Source organism: Ursus americanus, chromosome 9 (assembly GCF_024610735.1).
Source record: "Ursus americanus isolate L20-20 chromosome 9, mUrsAme1.1.p, whole genome shotgun sequence".
In the NCBI taxonomy this organism is placed as follows: Eukaryota; Metazoa; Chordata; class Mammalia; order Carnivora; family Ursidae; genus Ursus; species Ursus americanus.
The window spans coordinates 33,717,291-33,734,018 of NC_142135.1; the positions used below are offsets into that span (position 1 = coordinate 33,717,291).

At 42.6% G+C, this 16,728-nt stretch overlaps 1 long non-coding RNA gene across 1 annotated transcript in view; it reads left to right on the forward strand.

The window, feature by feature from the left end:
- Window positions 1-15,100, forward strand: part of LOC148109445 (uncharacterized) — a 77,086-nt gene extending 61,986 nt beyond the window's left edge. The window contains exons 2-3 of the long non-coding RNA XR_015725637.1: window positions 10,909-11,025; window positions 14,837-15,100. This is a non-coding gene — a long non-coding RNA (uncharacterized LOC148109445). The remainder of the gene's footprint in view (window positions 1-10,908; window positions 11,026-14,836) is intronic.
- The last annotated feature ends 1,628 nt before the right edge of the window (window positions 15,101-16,728 follow it).

Sequence of the window (16,728 nt, forward strand, 5' to 3'; positions counted from 1 at the left end):
TGGCTCTCAGTTCCAACTCTCTGCCCACTCTCCTGTCCGCTTGTGGCCAGAAAACCCCGAGTGTCCTGATGACCTGGCTGGGGGCAGACACGCCGTCTAAACTGCTGCGGTTGCAACCCTGGCCCTTCTCTCGCCACTTTTCAGTCCCATCTTTCATTTGGACCTTTGGATTTTGCTTGCTTTCTTAGGAGCTCAGCTATACATTTGAAGGGATGTTTGTTGTGTTTTATCTAGCATTTAAAGGAGTTTGTGGGGGCACTCGGGTGGCTCAGTCAGTTGAGCGTCTACCTTCGGCTTGGGTTATGATCCCCGGGTCCTGGGATCTTGCCCCAGGTCTGGCTCCCTGGTCAGTAGGGAGCCTGCTTCTCCCTCTCCCCTGACCCCTGCTTGTGCGCGCACGCTCTCTCTCTCTATTAAAAAGGAAGAAAGGAAGGAAAGAAAGGGGGAAGGAGGGAAAGAAGGGAGGGAGGGAGGAAAGAAAGAAGGAGTTTGTGGAGGGAAGGGTTTTATGCTCTGACCCCTGAAAGTTCTGGAAATGAAAGTCCATGTGGTTCCTCTACATTTCCTTCTTTTTTCTCTTCCCCCATCCAATCTCTCAGACCAAAGACTCCTGCATCCAGAATGTGGACAGGAGTTCTAGACTTGGTTTAGAATTCTTCTTACAAAGTAAATCCCACCCCAGTCTCTGGGATTAAATATTTTATTGCAGCAGCGACAGTTCATTAGAGAGCACACAAGCCACCCAGGAGAGTAGCTTCCAGGGAAAGAACCCAGGTCTTCTCCTTTTATTCTAATTTTTGCAGATTCATTGAGAATGGGGAAAAAAATCTTTTTTAAAATTCAATAGATGCCCATTAAGGTTACATCTCATCCACATCTTTGAGATTCCGGCAGTTGGGGAGGCAAGCTCTTTCATTGAGAGGCCGAGCTAGAATGATGGGGAGGGCCTAGTTCTCAGAGCCGCTCTTTGACAGGCGGCTCTGATTCACTTTCTATTTATTTGGAATGAAATTCACTGTAACAAGCTGATAGTCTTGTTTGTTTGAGAGGAATTTTTTTTTCTTTTTTCTTTTTGGTTCAGGTCAAGAAACAGTGCCTTAGGGCGTGTTCCTTTCATGTAGATTGATTGCAATGATGCGGTTGAACAGTAAAGGAATTGGCAGGGGTGGGGGGGAGATTAGGAGCTTTGAATTTGTAAAGTAAGGATCAGAGTTAAGGAGGAGGGAAATGCTGGAGACTTTCTGTGAAGGGGGTGGAAAGAAAACAGGTTGAAACCTGAGGAGGAGCAAGCTTTCCGATGGTGTACTGGTTGGGGGTCCGCCTGAAGTCAGATGGCCTCTCAGAAGAGGCGATTTAATAAAATGTAAGGAAGGGACTATGTGGAAAAACCAACAAGTGTTGGGGAAGCACCTGGGGGAGAGCAGCCCCCATGTTCTCAGTCCCAGTCGAAGAAGAAAGGAAAAGAAACAGTGACTGGAACCTGGGGAGAGCCTTAGCTGTAGGAGACAGCTGAGCCTGTCAGTCGGGAATGCGCATTCCTCTGAAACCTTGACCTTACAGGGAGGGAGCTGGGGGTGGGGGGATAAATACCGATCATTCTCTATCCTCCAACACTTTGATCTCCCCAGCTCCACCTCTGACCTAAGACAAGTAGAGGCCAGAGGGCAGGGGAGCCCCATTGTTGCAGTCCGCAGAAGTTAGCGTCTGAGGACCAGAACGCTGTGGAGGGTGTGCGTGATGGGGAGGCAGACAGACCTCCAGCACAGGTGCCCCAGCAGCTGGGGGCATGAGGCTAGTGTGGCCACAGGGCAAACACAGAAAGCAATGGCACTCTTTGACCACCTTCCTTTCATTTTTTCTAATCTTGGTTTTTCAGTGCTTCTAATGGCTTTTCATGTCAAAATGGTACCTAAATAATTATGAAGAGGCGCCACTTTGGGAGACCCATCTTCAGGGGGTGGAATTGCTTTTCCTGTTCCCCACTTGCCCTTCCGAGCTACACTTTTTCAGGGAAAGGTGACAAAAATCAAGTCCATCCATTAAGTAGGGCACGTGATGAGCACTGGCTGTTATTCGCAACTAATGAATCATTGAACACTACATCAAAAACTAATGATGTACTATATGTTGGCTAATTAAAAAAAAAAAAAGTCAAGCCCATCCCCCGGCAGGTTTCCAGTGTCTGGTAGCAGTCAGAAGGGCACTGAACAACCGCAGCGGTGTGAGTTACCCTCCTGTGGAGGAATGTATGGGGGCAAATTCTCCAGCGGAAATGACAGTCTCCCCGGTCTCCCCGGGCCACCAGGTCTGGTCTACCCTCTCCAGTTTAGCCTCTTGTGTCTTCATTGAGTAACTGTAAAAAAAGAGTAAAAAGAGGAGAAGGGAGAAACGAAGAAAAGATAGCACATGGCCTTGTCCTCTTTCTCTCTTAGTCTTGGAAATCATACACTGCTGATTTTCCTAATGCATGGGGCTGGGAACACTTGAACCCGGTCAAGGGAGGCTCCAGAGCCAACCTTGAATCATTTGTTGATTCAATAACCATGGCCTCTAATATTATTCTCAGCACTGATGATGACATTATTCATAATGACTGCTATCTTTGTGTGTGAACAGGGCTCGTAGACCAAGGCTAGGCTCACGTTTCTTCTTGGGCTGCGCATACAAAATCTATCTTCTAGTCTGTGGGAACAGCCGCTAATTGAAGCATCTGGTGCCGTTTGTGAGCTGCCTTTTTTGCCCTATGGCAGGTGACTTCCCTTTTGTAAAACTGGTCACCCTGTCTCTGTTGACAAAATATGAGGTTGGTCTTTCTGCCCCTGTCACTTCTCAGCTAATCATAAATATGATGTCCCAATTCTGGTAACAGTGCAGTGTCTTACACATAGGTGCTCAAAAACATCTGTTGAATGAATAAATGAATGTTCTCGAGAGTTACATTTATGACTTCAAGGTGAAAGGGTATAAGAATAATACAGCTGGGAATTTAAAACCAATATTGGGATAATTAATAATAGTGTCTACCTACAGGGGTTGTTGAAGATTAAATGAACTAATATATGTGAAAATAAAACTTTAAAGCCCTTAACACATGTTAAGTATTGCCATTATATATAGATGTTGTCTATAACTAGTCTCTCTGAAAAGAACATAAAGCCCTATACACATGTTAATTATTACCATTATATAGAGATATTGTCGATAACTAGTCTCTCTGGAAAGAACATAAGATTTAGACTCAGAAGATACGTCCCCTCTTCACAGTCCTCAATTGCGTGACCTTGGAAAGTTGCTCACAGTTGCTCTCTGAGACTTGTTCTTCTCATCTGTAAAATGGGGGTATTAATATTGTTATTTTCCTTCCATATGAAACTCTGAGAATTGTTGAGAAATGCTTTGAAAAGTTGTAACGCCCAATGTAAACATTGATTTTTGTTTTTTTGGTGATTTGTACGCTGTGATCCAGTGGACAGAATCTCCATGGGATACACATATTACTCCAGAATGACAATAAATGTGAAAATATGCATGACTCAAAAGTGTGTTTATCTGAGACCAAGACCATATGGTTGTTGAAGCTCTGGGCAGCCGGACCCCTGGGTGGCTCAGCTGGTTAAGTGACTGCCTTTGGCTCAGGTCATGATCCCGTAGTCCTGGGATCGAGTCCCGCATCGGGCTCCCTGCCTATGCGGGGAGCCTTCTTCTCCCTCTGCCTGCTGCTCCCCCTGCTTGTGCTCTCTCTCTCTCTCTGTGACAAATAAGTAAATAAAATATTTAAAAAAAAAAAAATTGTGGCCACCCAAGGGTGGACACCATGGCCTTACTACCAAAGCGGATGTGCCAGGCGGCTGGCCTGACAGAATTCAATCTGTGGGAAACTCCTCCTCCTCGTGGTATCAGGAAACCACTCGCCCATCCAGCCCTTCCTGTGACTTCTAATGGAGAGCAAAATGGGAAATTTGCATTCCCTGATGGGTTTAACATTAACGACACTGGACAGAGAATCAGAAACTGGGTTCAAGACCCAATTGTTGTACTTTCTGGCTGTGTGATCACAGACAAGTCATTTATCACTGCTTAGCTGGAAAAGGAGAATAATGAAATCTATTGCACAGGACTGTTAGAAGGCTAAAGTAAGTTTGCCTATGTAATGTCATTCTGTAGACTGCAAAGCACTAAACAAATGGAAGTATTAGTATTCTTCCCCAGACGCCGAGGGAGATGTTACTGAGCAGTAAAATTTCCTCACACGTAAATAGCAGAAGTGGAGAGGAAAAAAAGCAAAAGGGCTGGATTATTCACAAACTGGAATAACCAGCTCCTGAATCATATAGACTCGGCGAGGCTGGGTCCAATATGGAGCCCTCGTGGCAACTTCAGTGGCGGGAACATGGGGCTTATGAGGAAAAGCCAAAGGGGTTATTTCCTCAAAAGATGAGATACATGGGAGGGAACCTGTGATTTCCAAGTACGGGTGAAGCAGGCAGCTGTGCCCCATTCCACAGAAAACGGGGCTTGTAGGCGGCCGGGATGAGGACCTGCGGGGTCAGGAGATGGGAGTTTTCTGTACGCGTGATGGAGCAATGGGGCCGAAGCCAGCGCCAGAGCTGTTGTGACTGGAATACGTACTCGGCCAGACTGCCCCTTCCAGACCTGGCTTGGGGGGAAGAGACTGTCATGGAGTTTAATCATGTTTCTGTTTTTGTTTTAAAGATTTCATTTATTTGAGAGAGAGAGAGAGACCATGAGTAGCGTTAGGAGTGAGGAAGAGGGAGAAGCAGACTCCCCACTAAGCAGGGAGCCCGATGTGGGGCTCCATCCCAGGACCCTGAGATCATGACCCGAGCCAAAGGCAGACGCGTAACCGACTGAGCCTCCCAGACGCCCCTAGTTTAATCGTGTTGACCAAAGATGGGTCGACCCTTAAGACTGAAAGGTTAATCTTTGTGAGATGGAAGCTAAAGGGGCCCATGGGACGGGAACCTTATCTGAGCAGGTAGCTCAGCCCTAGACCTAAACTATACTTTAATCCCTGCATTGGTTACGTGGGACAATTGACTACAGACGTTCATAACCTTGAATACAAAACAAAATTTGGAGATAGCCGTCATTCATTCATGCACGCATGCACACATTCATTTTTTTTTTTTTTTTTACCTATTGAGCCAATACTGGTGACAGTTACTCAGGGGCAGAAAACCCCAGGTGAACACGGTAGAGTCATTTCCATGAGGGAGCGGGAGCGCACTAGCTGCGTACGGAGTGGAGTTAAGCCCACAGATAACAGGGACAGTAGATGGTGAGAGGGGAGGTGTGTAGCGTGAACCTGGGAGGTTCCGGGGAGGGAGCAATCTCACCTGACAGTGGAGATGAGGGATACCATCAGAGAGAGAGTGGCATTTGGACCAGGGCTGAGGAGGGGCTGCTTCGGGCAGGATGTTTGTGGCAGTGGCTATAGCACGAATTTTTGTGCAGAAGTATTTGATTTTTTTTATTCATGGTTTTTAGTGACTGTGTCTTTAATCAAAGTGTAAATCACTTTGCAAAGACTAGTGATTGTGCAGGACACTTCTTTAATGACTGTGCTGCTCGCCCCAGTCTTCCTTCCAGATTCAGAACGAATGTCCCTTCTTTCCACAGTTTCTCTGCAGAGACTCTAACAAAACCCTTCCCTTAGGCTTTTATCTGTCATTCTTGTGTTCAGATCATATCCATCTTGCAGACCACCTTCCCTTTTGTTCCTGGGGAGAAAAGACTCAAACGCTTTCTAGCGCTTGTTTATAAAGCTGAACTATACTCAGCTGTTGTTTCTGTAGATCAAAAATGGTCAAATACTGACAGTTTTATATGGGTCAACCTAACGTAGTCTCGTCCACTGAATTGGCGCTCACTTGGTCCCACTTTCTAGGACTTCCCATGAGTAGAGTTTAAATTACCTTGTTTCTTTCTTTCTTGGCTTGCCCTGTTTCCCACCCCTACTCCCACCAAATGTAAATACCATGAGATTAAGAAAGGTACTGTCTTACCTTCACTGTATCCCTAGCTTCTAGGGACTGTAGGGGCTCGATATTTGTTTAACGACAAATAAACACCCCAGGGTTTGGGCATTAAACAGATTTTTTTTTTTTTTTTTTTAGGATTTCATTTATTTATTTGTCAGAGAGAGAGAGAGAAAGGAGGAGGGAGAGAGGCAGGCAGAGGGAGATGCAGGCTCCCCGCTGAGCAGGGAGCCAGACATGGGACTCGACCCCAGGACCCCTGGAATCATGACTTGAGCTGAAGGCAGACACTTACCCGACTGAGCCGCCCAGGCATCCGGGGCATTAAACAGATTTTATCTAGCTGTGGGATTGGCTGAGTCTTTCCAGGTTCTCACTGAGCTCCAAAAGCTAAGTTGTGGTGTGTACTAGGGCAGTGGTCCCCAAAGCTGGCCGCTCACCAGACTGGCCTTTGGAGAGTGTTAAAAATGCAGATTCCAAGGCCCGCTCCAGGCCAATGGGATCACTATAGTGGGGAGGGGCCCAGAAACCTTAGGTATCTTTGCCTCCCAAGATGACTCTTACAGAGCCACCGAAACAGCCGTCTGCCTGCGCTTGGGTACCACCAGACCCCAAGGAGTCATGGGGAGAGGCCTGCTCACTGCCGGGTTCGCAGTGCGAGGCTTCATGTCTAACACGTGGCAGAGAGAGAGAGCGACGATCAATCGTTGAATGCACGTTGGAGGGCTTTTCCATTTCTGAGGGGCATCTTAGGCTGCCAAGGCCCATTAGGTTAGCTGAAAGAGGTCTTACATGGATTGACCTTGAGAGTTTTTGAAGGTCTGAATTGAAGATGCTTGTATATTTGTGACAGTGTGTAACACGCCACATGTCATTGGGCGGTTTCACCTCTCTGAGCCTTAGATTCCCCTGTGAAATAAGGGTATTGGGTTAAAAAAAAGACCACCAGGGTCCTGTTGGACTTTACCGTGCTTTCCTTAATGACTCTCTTACTGTGTGACTTTGGGCAAGCGACTTCCCTCTTGCTAAAGGACCTGTAACCCCATTCTCTCAGCGCTCACTGCCCGATTGTTAGTACCCCCAGCGCAGAGACCTTGCCCATCCCACTGCAGCTATCCACGCTACTTATAAGTGCTTGGCATGATTCATCACTCAGGAAATCATTTTTTGGATGAATGACAGAGACTTTTAAAAAAATGCAATGAGTAGATAGAAGCTAGCTCCCTTAGTTAGAAATTGTATATATTAGCCTGAGCTCCAGGCACTGGTGGTGGAAGTATACGGTCATACAACAACTTTTCTTTCCTTTTTTGAATGATAAATTTATTAAGATACAATTAACATATCTTAAAATTAACCCTTTTAAAGTGTAAAGTCAGTGGTTTTTAGTATTTCACAGAGTTGCACAACCATCACCACTCTCTAATTCCAGAACATTGCCATTCCCACCCCTGCCCCCAGCCACAGCCCCATGTCCCTTAGCTGTCACTTTCCCTTTACTCCACCCAGCCCCTGGGAACCACTAATCTACTTCCCGTCTTTATGGATTTGCCTCTTCTGGGCGTGTGGTATGAATAGAAATGTACTATACTTTTGGCCTGTTGTGTCTGGCTTCTTTCACTTACCATAATGTTTTCAAGGGTCATTCATGTGGCCTGCATCAGTGTTCCAACCCTTTTTATGGTAAATAATATTCCAATGTATTGATATCCCACATTGAATGTATCCATTTATCAGTTGATAGACATTTGGGTTGTTTCCACTTTTTCTCAGTTAGGAATAATGGTACTACGATCATTTGTGTACAAATTTTTATGAGGACAGAAGTTTTCAATTCTCTTGGGCGTCTACCTAGGAGTAGTCGTATGGCTACTACTCTGACCTTTTGAGTAACTGTGAAAACTGTCAAAACTGTCAAACTGTTTTCCACAGTGGCTGCTCCATTTTGCAATCCCATCAAGAACGTAGGAGGGTTTCAATTTGTCCGCATCTTCTCCAGTGTTCCCTATTGTCTGTCTTTTTGATTTTCACTGCCCTTGTCGATGAGAAGTGCTATCTCTTTGTGAGCTTGATTTGCATTTCTCAAATGACAAAAGATGTTGAGCATCTTTTCATGTGTTTATTGGCCATTTGTATATATTCTCTGGAGAAATGTTACTCAAATCCTTGGCCTATCTTTTTCCTCAAGATTTTTAAACTTTTATTTGGCAGCGTGGTGTATGTTTAGATGGTTCCGGAGGCCTGTCTTCATTTAAGACAACTCGGTGCTCTCCGATAGTCTTTTTCTCCTAATCTGAGCTTTAATTGTTCACCTTCAAAATCTGTATTTTCCTATATAGGCCAGACTGCGCTCTTTGATGGAGCAATCAGGAGTAAAACACTGTCTTTTGTCTGCTGCTTGTTAAATTTTCTACACCTTCACAAACCAGTGCTTTACCCTTTCTTATTCATCTTCTTCCATAAAAGTTAGCTCATCATCAGCCTTTTCTGCCCCCCCCACACCCATTTCTAAATCGGATTTTTGTCTTTTGATTGTTGAGCTGTAAGAGTTTTTCGTATAATCTAGATGCTGGTCTCATATCAGATACACGATTTCCAAACACCATCTCCCATTCCGTGGATTGCGCTCCTACTTTCTTGCTTGGTGCCCTTTGAAGCATAAAAGTGTTAAATTTTGATGAAGTCTAATATATCTATTTTTAATAATTGTTTGCGTTTTTGTCCCTAAGAAACAATCGCCTTATCTGAGGTTATGAAGATTCACTCCTGTCTTTTCTCCTAAGACTCGTAAGTCTTCAGCTCTTACATTTAGGTCCGTGATCCATTTTGAGTTAGTATTTCTATATGGCGGGGGTGCCTGGCTGGCTAAGTCAGTAGAGCATGCCACTCTTGATCTCAGGGTCATGAGTTCACTGTTGATTTCAGGGCATAGTTCGAGCCCCACATAGGGCATGGAGCTTACGTAAAAATAAATAAATACGTAAGATTAAAAAAAATTTTTTTAATTCTCTATGGAATGAAGTAGAGACATCTTTCTTTTTTCTTCTAATTTTTTTATTTTTTTGAGAGAGAGAGAAAGAAAGAGAAGTGGGAAGGGGCAGAGGGAGAGAGAGAGAATCTTAGGCAGTCTCCATGCCCAGCATGGAGCCTGACGTGGGCTCCATCTCAGGACCCTGAGATCATGACCTGAGCCAAAATCAAGAGTCAGACACTTACCTGACTGAGCCACCCAGGTGCCCAAGCCATCGTTCCTTTCATTTATTTATTTATTTAAATATTTAATTTATTTATTTGACAGGGAGAGAGAGAGAGAGAACAAGCAGTGCGACAGGCGGGGTGGGGGGGGAGCAGGCTCCCCATGCGGGACTTGATCCCAGGACCCTGGGATCATGGCCTGAGCCGAAAGCAGCTGGTTAACCGATTGAGCCACCCAGGCGCCCCTCATCTTTCCTTTAAAATATCTTTTTCTGTAGCGAGATGTAGCACACGTATAGAAAAGTACACCAAATAAAAATGTATAGCTAAATAGATTACCGTAAAATGAACATCCTGTAACCAATCTCCAGGTCAGGAAATAGAACACTGTTAGCATTCCAGAAGGTCCCCTTGTGCTGCTTCCCAATTAATATCCTCCCGTCCCCATGAAGCACCTACTACCCGTTAAGGTAACCTCTTGTTTGCTTTTCTTAGTTTTACTACCTAAACAGACGTCCCCAACCATATAGTTTCACTTTGCTGATTTTTGAAGCTTATATCAACAGAACTGTACATCTCTGGCTTTTACTCAACATTATTTTTTTGAGATTCATTCAAGTTTTGCAAGTAACTGTAGCTCATTCATGTTTATTACCGTATTGTGTTACTTTGCATGAACATACCATAATATTCTATTTTTGATGGTCATTGGAATTGTTAACAGTTTGGAGCTTTTATAACTAGTGATGTCATGAACAGTATTTTTCTTGTCTCTTGCTGCACCGTGCATGCACGTGTGTTGAGTGTATACCCTGGAGTGGAATTATTAGACACGTGTGTGTTTCACCCATGCAGAGAATGACAAACTGTTTTCCAAGGTGATTATCAGTTTAAGCTCGCACCAGCTGTAAAGGAGTCCTCGTTCCACACTCTCCCCTCGCCAGGACTTTTTAGTGCCAGTTTGTTTGATGATAGCCATCCTGGAGGGTGTTAGTACTATCTCATTGTGGTTTTTTTTTTTTTTTAATTTTTTTAAAGATTTTATTTATTTACGTGACAGAGACACAGCCAGCGAGAGAGGGAACACAGCAGGGGGAGTGGGAGAGGAAGAAGCAGGCTCATAGCGGAGGAGCCCGATGTGGGACTCGATCCCGGCACGCCGGGATCACGCCCTGAGCCGAAGGCAGACGCTTTAACGACTGCGCCACCCAGGCGCCCCTCATTGTGGTTTTAATTTGCTTTTCCCTGATGGCTGATGAGGTTGAGCACCTTTTCATATGTTTATGGCTCATTTGTGCATTTCTTTGGAGGAGTGCCTATTCTTGTCTTTTGCCCATTAAAAAATTTTGGTTCTCTTTTACTTTACTATGTGATTCCTAAGAATTTTAAAATATATTCTGGATGTGAGTCCTCTGTCAATAATATGTACTGCAAATATCTTCTTTCATTCTGTGGCTTATTTTATCAATCTCTTAATGGTTGTCCTTTTGATGAACAGAAATTCTTATTTATAATATAGTCTAACATAATGATCTTTTCTCTTTATGATTAGAGCTTAAATGTCTAGTTTAGGAAGTCTTCCCCTATCCTAAGGTCGTATACATATCCTTTTATATTCTCAGAGATTTTATTATTTGCTGTTTGTTTGTTTGTTTGTTTGTTTATTTATTTATTTATTTATTTATTTATTTATTTATTTATTTATTTAAAGTAGGCTCCATACCCAGCGTGAAGCCCAGTGAAGAGCCCAATGCGGGCTTGAACTCACCACCCTGAGATCAAGAACTAAGCAAGATCAAGAGTTGGCTGCTTAACTGTCTGAGCCCTCCAGGTACCCCTATTATTTAATGGCTGATATATTCAGATGTACAATCTACCTGGATTTTTGTGTATGATGTGGATAGGGGTTAAGTTTAATTTCTTAAAATAATGATATCCAATTGTCCTGGCACAACTTATTGCAAACACCTTTCTTTCCCACCTGCCCGGAAGTGCCTATGATATTAATGTCATGTGTTCATTAACCTTTAGTCTATGTCTGAGCTGTTTATTACTTCATTGATCTCATTGTCTCTCCTATACGTTTCCACTGGGGTGGAGAAGTGTCAGAATTTTGGCTGAGATGATGCTAAATCTATAGGTTAGGGAGAATTCACAGCTTCACCATATGAGTTGTACTAGCCCACGAGCATGCTATATTCCTCCATTTATTTAGATCATCTTTGACTTCTCTCAAAAATATTTTTAAGTTTTCTGTGTAGGGGCACCTGGGTGGCTTAGTCATTTAAGCATCAGACTCTTGATTTCGGCTCAGGTCAGGATCTTGGTGTTGTGAGATTGAGCCCCACATCGGACTCCGCACTCACTGTGGAGTCCGCTTGGGATTTTCTCTCTCCCTCTGCCCTTCTCCATGATTGCTCTCTCTAAAAATAAATAAATAAAATCTTTAAAAAATTAAGTTTTCTGTGTAGAGGTTTTATACATATTTTATTGAATTTGTTCTTAGATATTAGATATTTTTAGTTTTCATATCATCTTACATGGTATTTTAAATATTTCATTTTCTAATTCTTTTTGGTTTTTTTGGTATATAAAAACAGTTGATTTTTGGTAGACATTAACCTTATTTCTGGTTATTTTACTAAACTAGCTTACTAATTCTAATTTTTTGTGTATTAAAATATGTCCTATGAAAATAGTGATGCTTTTATACCTTACTTTCTAAAACCTATATATATCTTTTTTTTTAAAGATTTTATTTATTTATTTGTCAGAGAGAGAGAGAGAGAGCACAAGCAGGGGAAGCGGCAGGCAGCGGGAGAAGCAGACTCCCCACTGAGCAAAGAGCCCAGTGTGGAACTCGATCCCAGGACCCCGGGATCATGACCTGAACCGAAGGCAGTTGCTTAACCAACTGAGCCACCCAGGTGTCCCATAAAACCTATACATATCTTTTAAGGGATGAACAGTTTTTATTTGTCTCAGATCAGGGGTCTATGAGTCTTGGAGATCTCTGTTCATTTGTTGGTTTTCTTCCCCATGTTCTCCTTGGCTTGTTGGAGGTGCCTCAAGTAGACAAACTTATGTGTGGGCTTCAGACACACAAATTTGAGGAGAAATAATCACTTGCTCTTTCTTGTTAGACATCCTCAGGTACTCTAAAGTGGCCTAGCAATGCTTGATCTTGTGGGGTAGCATGCATCATACATTCTACCTGAAGATGTGCTTGGGGACCCAGAAATGGTAGGGACCATGGGGTGAGTTGGTGTCTATGTGTTTGTGGAAGAAATCCAAGGCCTGGTACCTCTCCTTAATTCTATAGAAGTTGCCAGAAATGTTGTCCTTATAGTACATGACCACCACTTTCCAGTCCAGCTCTACCTGCCTAGTCACTCTGGCCTCCAGGTGACCCTATAGATGGTGTTAACCATTGATTACCAGCACTGCCCCTCTGCTAACTTTGGCAGCTGCTTTGGAAAATTAATCCCTATACTGTAAAATTGTTTTTCTTATCTTATTGCACTAGCTGGAACCCTAGTGTGATGTTGAAAAGAAGTGGTGAGAACAGACATTCTTGTTCCCAGTGTTAGGGGGAACGCTGTTAACATTTTGCCATTACAAAAGATGTTTTCTGTAGGGTTTTTAGAAATACCCTTTATCAAATTAAAGAAGTCTTCTTCTATTCATAGTTTGCTAAGGAATTTTCTTCATGAATAGTTATTGAATTTTATAACATTTTTCTTACTCCTTTGAAATGATTTAATTTTTTCCTTCTTTCTGTTAGTATGGTGAATTACATTTGTTGATTTCCATGTCAAATTATCCAACTTGTTTATGATCTATTCTTGCTATATCCTGTTGAACTTGTTTTGCTAATATTTGTTTAAGATTTTTTAATAAACTTTATATTTTAGAACAGTTTTAGAGTCACAGCAAAATTGAGAGGATAGTACAGAATTTTCCATATACTCGCTGCCTCCACACATGTATAGATAGCCTTGTCCATCATCAACATCCATTACCAGAGTAGTCTGTTTGTTAAAACTTATGAATCTACATTGACATGTCATGATCACCCATAGAGTACATTAGGATTCACTTTAGGTGTTATAAATTCTATGGGTTTAGACAAATTTATAATGAAATGTATTCATCATTAGAGCATCATACAGAATAGTTTGATTACCTCAAAAATTTTTTGTGCTTTGCCTATCCATCCCTCTCTCTACTAATCTCTGGTAACCATTGATCTTTGTACTGTCTCCACAGTTTTGTCTTTTCCAGAATGTCATATAGTTGGAATCATAGAGTATGTAGCCTTTCAGATTGGCTTCTTTCACTTAGTAATATGCACTTAATATTCCTTCATATCTTTTTATGCCTGATAGCTCATTTCTTTTTAGTGCTGAATAATATCCCATTGTGCAGGTATATAATAGTTTACTTATGCACTCACCTACTAAAGGACATCCTGGTTGCTTAGAAGTTTTGGCAATTATGAATAAAGCTTCTATAAACACCTGTGTGCAGATTTTTGTGTGGACATAAATTTTCAAGTCCTTTGGGTAAATATCAAGAAGTGTAATTACTGGATCATATGTTAAGAGTATGTTAGTTTTGTAAGAAACCACCGAACTGTCTTCTAGAGTGTCTGTACCATTTGCATGCCCATTCTTGTTGCTCTACATTTTTGCCAGCATTTGGTGTCAGTGTTTTAGATTTTTAAGCCCCATTGTTTTACTCAGCTTTTATATACCTACATATTTTCTTCCCTTTTCATTCTTCTTCATAACTTTATGCCTCTCTGAGCTTACACTGGGGCATCATTTTCCTTTTGCTTAAGGAATACCCTTTTAGATGGGTTGACTGTCAAAAATCGCTCACATTTCCTTTCTTTCTCTTTCCATTTTTGGGAATGTCTTTTCTTTCATTCTTTGGCCTTCTGAGTATGCCTTACCCACAAGTGGGGAAAGTGGAAAGTGTCAAGGAGCCAACCCAGGAACAATCCTCAACCACTGAGGGATGGAGTTGATGGATAAATACCTCTAGCTTCCTCCCCACTCAGTGAGAGAATTCTGAGGTGTGTCCCCCACAGTCTCTCAGATGGTCCCCAGTGGGATTGCATTCCAGTTGCCCACAGTGTTAAAACATGCATCAGCCCAATTTTCATTAAGCTTTTCCCCATCCCTGTCTCATTTCTCCATTCATTTGTTTTCTTTTTTTTTCTTTTTTTTTTTTTTAAGATTTTATTTATTTATTCGACAGAGATAGAGACAGCCAGCGAGAGAGGGAACACAAGCAGGGGGAGTGGGAGAGGAAGAAGCAGGCTCATAGCGGAGGAGCCTGATGTGGGGCTCGATCCCATAACGCCGGGATCACGCCCTGAGCCAAAGGCAGACGCTTAACCGCTGTGCCACCCAGGCGCCCCCATTCATTTGTTTTCAAAGGGAGATTTAGTCCAAATTATTAGAAGAGAACCCTCTCTCCCCCAGTCTTGTTTTCTAGGCTTGTGTGGTACTTTGATACTTCAAAGAGGCTCTGCTTGAGCCCTGCTTAGCTCCATTCTCTGTGTTCCCTCCTCCCCTGTCTATGTGATGGGCTTGCACAACTCCATGCCTTTATTCTTGTTTTTCTCTGTAAAGTGTGACCTACCAAAGTGTTGGGGATCTAGAAGAGGAAAATTCTCCCTAACAAGCCAGCCTGGGACAACAAAAAGGTTGCAATTGCAAAATGGTCATCGAACACCAAATGCGCAGTTTGAATGGACTGTCTAGAGTGAGAAGACTGGCCTTCAACCAGAAGGGAAACTCTCAGAATCAAGGAAACAGTGTGGAAGCACAATGAAAAGATGAAGAAAAACAGATATGGAAGAAAGAAGCAATGGATAGGTGTGGTGTGGAGTTTGTTCGGGGGCAAATATAAAATAAATTAAGTTTAAGCTAGATACTCTATTTGCCCTGAACATTCTTGAAAGCTCAGCTTAAATGACTTTTCTTAATTGTCTTGGCTTGAATCACTTCCTCTGTTAACTTCCATAGCACTCTGACTGCATTATCATATCACATTTTTGCTATGGCTTTGAATAATCTGTTCCTTTTAAATTATTAACTAGATGGCAGCTGTGGCATAGTGGAAAGAGCAATGTAATCAGAGTTAGATGACCTGGGTTTTAGTCTCAGCTTCAACACTTACCTAAAAGTGCTTGAGCCTCAGTGTTCTCATCTATATAATGGGGATAATAATAATTACCCCATAGTGTGATTTGAGTATCAAAAGACGTGAGTATATCAAGTGGCACATAGTGAGCATTGTTGACACCTAAAAGCTTCCATTTGCTGAGCCTACTGAGTGTTATGAGCTGCTCCAGGTGCTTGACAAACATTATCTTATTTAGACCTCACCATAACCCTATGTAGATCTGTAACTCGGGATATTTTACAAATGAGAAAAAAGACATAATAATAGACTAAATAATTTAAATAAGGTCACATAATTAAGTAGCAGAAAACAGGACAGAAATCCAGTGCTGTCTGGCTCTAAAACTGGCAGTGTCCATTGGTCTACCCTGCTTCCCTATGGCTTTCCAGGACTAAATGCCAGCCTTGAAATCACTTTTTAGTCTAAACTAATCTGGGCCAGTTTTGGAGCTGGTGACCTACAAAATTGTTCCATTATCTGTCTCAAGGGGGTACCTACTCCATCCTGATTTATAAATAAATGTTCATATATTTTGCTCAAAAGAACTTCCTAAGCAAAAGTGTGTGTGCATATGTAATACATTAACAGAAGAAAAGTGACATTTAATATTAAGAACGTTTCCCAGGACCCCTGATTTAACAAACATTCACACAAACTGGGGAAGCAGCTTAGTTTTTCACTCTTTGCCTTGAAAGGCGTACTTGATTTTTTGAAGGAGCCATGGAAGCCTTTGAGAAGAAAGCTATGAACTGGTTCCCTAGAAAAAAGGAGTTCCTTAGAAAAAAGAGCCATTCAAGAATTTGCTGTTTTGATCCCACTGATCATGAGTTGAAGAACGCTTCTATAGAAGAGATATATCATCTTTCATTTAAAAGTAGTTTAAAAACCCCATGAATCATCTAAGTCAGAAAATTAGTGGAAATTTCCACATTTTGTCTTTGTACGGGTATGTGATGGTGTTGCTGGGGACACTGGGGAGACTAGGGTGATTAAAGAAGTTGCTGCAAAGTCAGCTCTCTGATCCTACGATAGCACCTTCTGGAAAGGTCCTTACATAACTACCTTACTTCTCCAATAAAAGACTGTGTATTTCTTGCCCCTTAACTGATTCTGCACTTCCACTTTAAATATAACTGCGGATGAACGGCGAGAAACAACAAAAACCCCCTAAAGATCCGCAGAATAATTAGGGCTGCCCCAGGGAAATCAGAGCGAGAAGCGCAGGAGCCCCTCTTCCTTCCCACCTCCCCGGGGACACACACTTAGCCTCCCTCCCAGACTTCTTCCCCGCCCCAGCGGACTCCCCTCCGCCTCCTCCTTCCCTAACACGTGCTCT